Below are 7,508 nucleotides of genomic sequence, written 5' to 3'. Positions count from 1 at the left end.
TCTCCCTTCCCTGCATCTTTAATCCCTGATCTATCTGCATTTCTAAAGTTTTATCATTTAAAAAAGTTACACATGTGGACAATCTGTGAAACTAGATGGGCCTTTTTTCATTCAGCATAGTTTCCTGAACATTCATCCCAATCATTGCTTGTATCAATACTTGGTTCTTCTTAATTCCTGAGTAGGAGTCCATGGAATCTATGTACCATTCACCTGTTGAAAGACCTCTGGGCTGCTTCCAGGTTTTGTTGGTGTAGTGACTTTTTGTTTTGTTTTGTTTTGTTTTGTTGTTGTTTTAGTTCTGGGGATTGAACTCACAGGCACCTTATGACTGAGCTACATCCCCAAGATCTCACTCAGTTGCCCAGGCTGACCTGGAACTTGGATCTTCCTGCCTCAGCCTCTGGAGTTGCTAGACTTACAAGTGTGTGCCCTGCCACTGACCTAGTTTATTTTTGCTTTTGACAATTTGTGTCTTTCCCTTTTTTATTTGTCTTTTTTATTTCTCTTTTTTATTCTGATGAGCTTTGCTACAGTTTTACCAATTTTATTCACTTTTTTCAAAGACCCAACTTTTAGTTTCATTTATTTTCCTCTATTGCTTTCCTATTTTCTATTGTACTGACTTCTGCTCTTATTTTTATTACTTCCTTCCTTTGGCTTGTTTTGAATTTATTATAATTTTCTAGTTTCTCAAGGTATGAACTTAAATAATTTATTTGAAACCTTTCCTCATTTCTAACATAGCATTTAATGCTATAGACTTCCTACTTTAGTTACATTCCACATATATTGACATGTTGTATTTTTATTCACTCAATTCTATGTACTTTCCTGCCTTTGAGAATTTCTCACTGACCTATGGATTATTTAGAAATGATATATTTAATTTTTACATGTTGGCCAGACACAGTGTTATAATCCTGTATCCCCAGATACGTGGGAGGCTGAGGTAGGAGGATCACAACTTCAAGGCCAGCCTCAGCAACTTAGCAAGATTCTGTCTCAAAATAAAACTTAAAAACTAGGAGATATAATTCAGTGATAGAGAGCCCAGGATCAAATCCTGAGTACCCCACCCCACAAAAACAAAGTGATTTCCCATGTTTATAAGGATTTAACTGTTATTTTACTTTTACAGATTTCCGGTTAGATTCCATTATGGTTAGAGGATGTACTCTATAATTTCCAATTTCAGTTATTTTCAGCAATTTTTTTAAATAAAAATTATCTAAATTGATTCAAGAGCAAATACAAAATTTAGACTTATTCTCAGGGGTAATAATTTAAAATATTCCACTGATACAGGGGTAATAATTTAAAATATTCCACTGATGGGCTGGGGATGTGGCTCAAGCGGTAGCGCGCTCGCCTGGCATGCGTGCGGCCCAGGTTCGATCCTCAGCACCACATACAAACAAAGATGTTGTGTCTGCCGAAAACTAAAAAATAAACATTAAAATTCTCTCTTCTCTCTCTCTCTCTCTTTAAAAAAAAAAAAAATACCACTGATGTAATGATGAAACCAAAGGAACTAAGAAATACACGCAGACAACTGCTGAAAATAATGAACATAGATTTCTGGGTACTAGATGACTATCAATCCCACACCATCTGCTGAAGAAATTAATTCAGAGATTAAAAAAATCTACATACCAAGGAAACACCATGCCCAGATTTGACACCCAAGTTTTATCAAACCTCTCCTTGTTACAAATGTTCCATATGGAAGAAAAAAGAAGAATCATTTTCCAAGTTAGGAGTAGACAAGAAAGAAAAATTATACATAATTATAAGTATGAATATAGATACAAATACAAACAGAATGATAGATAACAAAATTCATCAATGCATGTAAAAGATTACCCTGAGTAACCAGCATTTATCCTAATGGTTTAACATGTGAAAACCTATTAAGATAATTTGCCATATTAAGGAAAAAATTTTAAGGGCTGGGGAGGTGGCTCAGTGGTTAAGGGCCCCTGAATTCAATCCCCGTACCATAATTAAATAAATAAACTGAGAGAGTTCAGCAAGGTGGTATGATACTAAAGCAATATCATTGGTGGCTGGGCACAGTGGCAGGTGTTCTGTGTTTGCTGGGAACAGTGGTGTTTTGTGTTTGCTACTAGGGACGTTGAGGCAGGAGGATCCCTTGAGTCCAGGAGTTCAAGACTAGCCTGGAAAACACAGTGAGACCCTGTCTCTAAATAAATAAATAAGTAAATAAACGACATTTCAGTATTCAAACAATAACCAATTAGGGTATAATTTTTAAATGATTGCACTTATAATAGCATTTTAGAAATACAGGTAAAATGAAATATATGAAAAAAAAACCTTTATGAAAGGAGAACCTTGTAATGTATCACTTAGTAACTTAAAGGAGACCTAAATCAACAAGGAAATTGACTATATTCATGGAAGACTCAGTATGCTAAAGATGTCAGGTCTCCCCCAAAATAATCTATAAATTCAATGAATGCCAACAAATTTTCAGAAGAATTTATCTTGGGCTTTGACTAGCTGACCCTTAATTTCAGATGATGTAGTAAAAGATCAAGAATAATAAGATTTGAAGAAAAAAAAAGACATCAATCTACCAGATATTAATTACCATAAAACTGTGAAAGTAAAACAATTTGGCATTGGCAAAGCAGACAAATTCACCAGGAAAAAAAATCAAGAAAAAGTACTTGCATGTGTATAAATATAGCATATGAAAGAAGTGATATTACAATTCTGTAGACAAATGAAGTAAATAAGTGATGTGGGTACAATATGTTTCCATATTAAGGAAAAAGTTAGCCTTTCATCTTGTACCATATGTGCACTCAATTCCAGTTGTTTTAAAGATTCAAGTGTGAAAAGCAAAACTTCAAGACTTTCATGTGATAATATAGAAGAATATATTTATGACAACAGGGTAGAACTAATTCCTACACCAAAGTCAAGAAGCAAAACTCATAAAGAAAATACAATTAAATTGAAGTATTTTTTAAATTTAAAATCACTATAAAACAAAAAATATTGAAAGACAAACTAGAAATTCAAAGAATATACTTGCAATGCATATTTTAACAATGATTTAATGGTCTAACTACATGAAAAACTGCACACATCAAAAAGGAAAGATAGAACACTGGCAGTGATAAAAAGAGTAAATTCAAAGAAATGAAGACAAAAGAGGACAATTAATATAAAAGTAAAAAGATTTTCATACAGGTCAGTAATTAAAGAAATGCAAATAAAAACAAGGAAATGGCTTTTCATGTCTATCAGATTGGCAGAATTTCTGATAATACCAAGTGTTGTCCAGTATGAAGAAATCCCCACACAATACTGGCAAGAATGAAAGTTGATACAAACACTTTAGGGAATTGTTGGAGTCACCTAATAAAATAGAAGTTATAGATACTAAAGATCCAGAAATTCTACTTTTTAGAATATGCTGTACAGAAACTTTTGCACTTGAAGGAAACTTATATACACTATTTAAAGAGACACATAATTAGATTTTCATGATGTCATTGCTCACAATAAGGAAATATTGAAAACAGCTTACATGTTCATCAATTGGAAAATAGATCAATGTGATATTTGTTGAACCACATGAAATTGCTGCTATTCAACCATTTTTATGACTCAAACTAGTAAATTTATCAAATTGAATACCATAAAAGATAAAAACAAATGTATTAGATTAATTTCAAAAACAAACCTAGACTCAATTTCAAAAACAAAATATTCAGTTAAAAATATCCTTGCTGTAATACATATAGTATGATCACAAGCATACTTGGGTAAAAATCAGCCTCCTTGAGCCAGAGAATGCATAACAATAACTAGAAGGCTTTTTTTTTTTTTAGCTATTTGAAGAATTTGTTGAGAACTACAATAATCAGTCTTCACTAGAAAAGAGAACCAATAGGACTGATGGCTAGATGATAGATAGATAGATAGATAGATAGATAGATAGATAGATAGATAGATAGAGACAGATATACATAGATACATAGATAGAAAGACCTTAGGTCACCAAGTCCCATGAGCTGTCATCTGCAAGCTGGAAGCCCCAGGCAAGCCAGGGGTGTAGGTCCAGTCCAAGCTTAAGAGCTTGATAACCAGGGGAGCTAATTGTGTAAGTCCCAGTCTGAATCTGAAGGCTCAGGAATCAGGAGCACTGATGTTCAAGGGCAAGACAAGATGGATTTCCCAGCTTTAAGTAGACAGAGCAAATTTGCCATTCCTACACCTTTTTGTTCTTTTCAGATGCTCAACAAATTCAATGATGCCCGCTGCATTGGCAAAGGCAGATTGTTTTGGGTTTCTGAACGTGCAAGTGATAGAATCCAGCTGTGTCCTCCTCCTCTTTCAATTCCATCAAGAATCTACTTATTAGGGCTGGGGCTGGGGCTCAGTGGTAGAGCGCTTGCCTAGCACCTGTGAGTCTCTGGGTTCAATACTCAGAACCACATAAAAAGATAACCAAGTAAAATAAAGGCATGCTGTCCACCTACAACTACAATAAAGAAAGAAAGAAAGAATCTACTTACAGAGCTGGGGCTCAGCAGTAGGGCACTTGCCTGGCATATGTGAGGCACTGGGTTCGATTCTCAGCACCACATATAAATAAATAACAGATAAAATAAAGGTCTATCAACAACATATCACATATAAATAAATAAATAAAATAAAGGTCTATCAAATATATATATATATATATATATATATATATATATATATATATATATATCCACATATATATTTACTTATACAAACCACTAATGAACAATGTAAAATTTACAAGATGTTTCATAGAAGAGGAAAAAAAGAGGTTGACAGAGTATATCCACAGCACACAGCCTGCAGATCCCCAGAGACATTTCTTTACTCTGTTCCCTGATCCTGCTACAGGTGGTTTTCTTTCTGATCCTTTCACCTCCAGTCTCTTTGGGTCCTTCTCTCATGTAGAACAATTTAGCTACCATTGTTGATTACTTGAGCATTTTCTTGAGGTTTTGACTTTGATTCCAAGCATTTTTTAACTTAAAATTAAAACTAAAGTATTAATCTTATTTTAGGTTTCAACTGGCCTCAAGCTATAATCCTTAAGGCATATCTTTCTGGAAAAGTGGAAGGGAGCATTTTATTCATACTCCATGGATGTCCAAAGCAAGTTACCAGCCAACTGCTTCCATGGGAGCAATAAACCATTTATAAATGAGAAGAAAGATACTAGAGACAAAGATCCTTGGATTATCTTCCAGACAGAGGCTTGATCACTTTACCAGTTCAGCTGCATGAAGGAAGAAATGGAGTAGAGGATCCAAGAAGAGTTATATCTGTGCAACTACATGCATCTGTGCAGTGGCTCTGCCCCAGGAGTAATCAAAACCCAGTCATTGTTCAGGGGTCAAATTGGTATTGCCTCCTTTGGGGAAGGAGAAAAGGAGAGGAGGAAGGTGGTACAGCAGAAGTTATTGATTATCCCACAGAATCAATTCTTGTTCTCTTCTCAGGAGTTAGAAGCCCCCAAATATAGCTGGGTACCAGCTACCTAGAATAACAACTATATTTCTCACCTTCCCTTGAGGCTTGGTATGGCATATGGCCAAGTTCTGGACAACGGGATATATGCATATAGTGATGTATGCAGCTTCCTGAAAAGTGTCCTTAGAGATGGGGAATATATGTTCTCCTCTGCTTGTTCTCCTTTTCCTTGGTCAGGTTATGGATATGATGGCCAGACCTAGAGAAGCCTCTTGGACCACAAGATCAAAGCCACACATTGCGATGATGCTACATAGCAACAATTTAGAGCCTGGATCTCTGACAATTGCAAAATTGCCTTCTGTCTTCTTTAATTCATTATTCTTACAAGTTCCTTGTACCTTGTAGCTGAGCTCATTTTAGCTGATACAATTAGAGATACCATACTGAAGTGAAAATCAAGGAAATCTTGACCTCTAAGGTAAGAAGTTTAGGGCTTTTTTGTATATATCATCAGAGCAAATAATGATTTTTAAGATAAGGAGAAATAATGGAGAAATAAAATTCATTCATTTTGTGGTACTGTTGCATTTTCCCTTTAAATCATTAAGAATTAGAGCACAGTTTTAAAAAGCACAGGTCACTAAGCTATACTATCAAAGAATAAGAAAGGGAATAATGAAGTGAATTTGCCAATCTGAATCTTTACTTAAAATAAATCTAGTATTGATATGATATACATAGTAATTCTTGAGAAATGAGTAGAGAATGTTGCAATGAACTTTTTCAATTAATAACATTGATGCTTTTTTGCATAAAATTATTTATTTTTGTTCACTGTCTTTGGTTTAGCAACCAAAGTTATTACCAGTTACCTGGTAAGTAAGAAATAAATATAAATAAAAGCAATGAATGAGGGTGGTACAGTGAAAATTTGTAGTTTTAGATTGCCTACGTCCTAATCATCACTCCCAGTATGAAGGAAAGAATTGCTGGAGCCTCTCCTGTAGCCCTTTCTCCCACCCTGGTTACTGTCACAGAGCAGACTCAGATCCTAAGGACCTCTTATTCTGAGCATGGCCCAAAAGGTGGGAATATTAGTTGGAGTTCTTTGATAGCTTCTTGTGGAAATGCTCAGGTGAAAATGTTCTTTTCAATCTTATATATGTAGGTTTGTATTAGGAAGGTCTCTGGTTCTTGTGATGGTTAGTTTTATGAGTCAACTTGACTGGGCTAAGAGATGTCCAGAGAATACAACACTATTGTTGGATTTTTTTTTTGTGGGTCTTTCCCTCCTTTAAGTTTTTCTTAAAAAAAAAAAAAAAAAAAAAAAAAAAAAAAAACCACAATATGGGGCTGGGGATGTGGCTCAAGCGGTAGCGCGCTTGCCGGGCATGCGCGGGGCGCTGGGTTCGATCCTCAGCACCACATAAAAATAAAATAAAGATGTTGTGTCCACCAAAACCTAAAACAATAAATATTAAAAAAAAAACACAATATGGACTGCTTCATGAATTTCTGTGTCATTCTTGCACAGGGACCATGCTAATCTTCTCTGAAGCGTTCCAATTTTAGTATATATGCTGCCGAAGTGGCACTCTAAGTTGTTCTTATCAGATATTTTGGTCACAGAATGCAAAACTGACTAACACATAGGGTTAATATGCAAAATATGTTTATATTAAATATTGATCAATATTCACCAAATGACACCACAAAGAGGAGGTTTCAGCATACACTCCTAACAAGAATGCCTGTTCCCTACACGCTTACCAAGACTTGATATTATGGGTCTATTTAACCTCTGCCCTCCCTATGGTGTTTCTCTGGGTGGGGTATACAGTGCAGGTCAGCTTACAGGGAGGACACACTTTCCCCCTAGACTTCTTCTTTTTTAAAATTTTTATTTGTTTTAATTAGCTATACATGACAGTAGAATGCATTTATGCACTTTGATATATCATACATAGATGGGATATAATTTCTCATGCTTCTGAGTGACATGTTGCAGAATC

The 7,508-nt window shown here is 35.1% G+C and overlaps 1 non-coding gene across 1 annotated transcript; it reads right to left on the bottom strand.

The window, feature by feature from the left end:
- Positions 1-6,985: 6,985 nt before the first annotated feature.
- On the bottom strand, positions 6,986-7,091 carry LOC143411894 (U6 spliceosomal RNA). Its single transcript, XR_013092906.1, has one exon. It is a non-coding gene; the product is annotated as a U6 spliceosomal RNA (small nuclear RNA).
- Positions 7,092-7,508: the final 417 nt, after the last annotated feature.

Source organism: Callospermophilus lateralis, chromosome 12, assembly GCF_048772815.1.
Source record: "Callospermophilus lateralis isolate mCalLat2 chromosome 12, mCalLat2.hap1, whole genome shotgun sequence".
Lineage (NCBI taxonomy): Eukaryota > Metazoa > Chordata > Mammalia > Rodentia > Sciuridae > Callospermophilus > Callospermophilus lateralis.
This window is presented reverse-complemented; position numbering and strand designations above follow the sequence as displayed.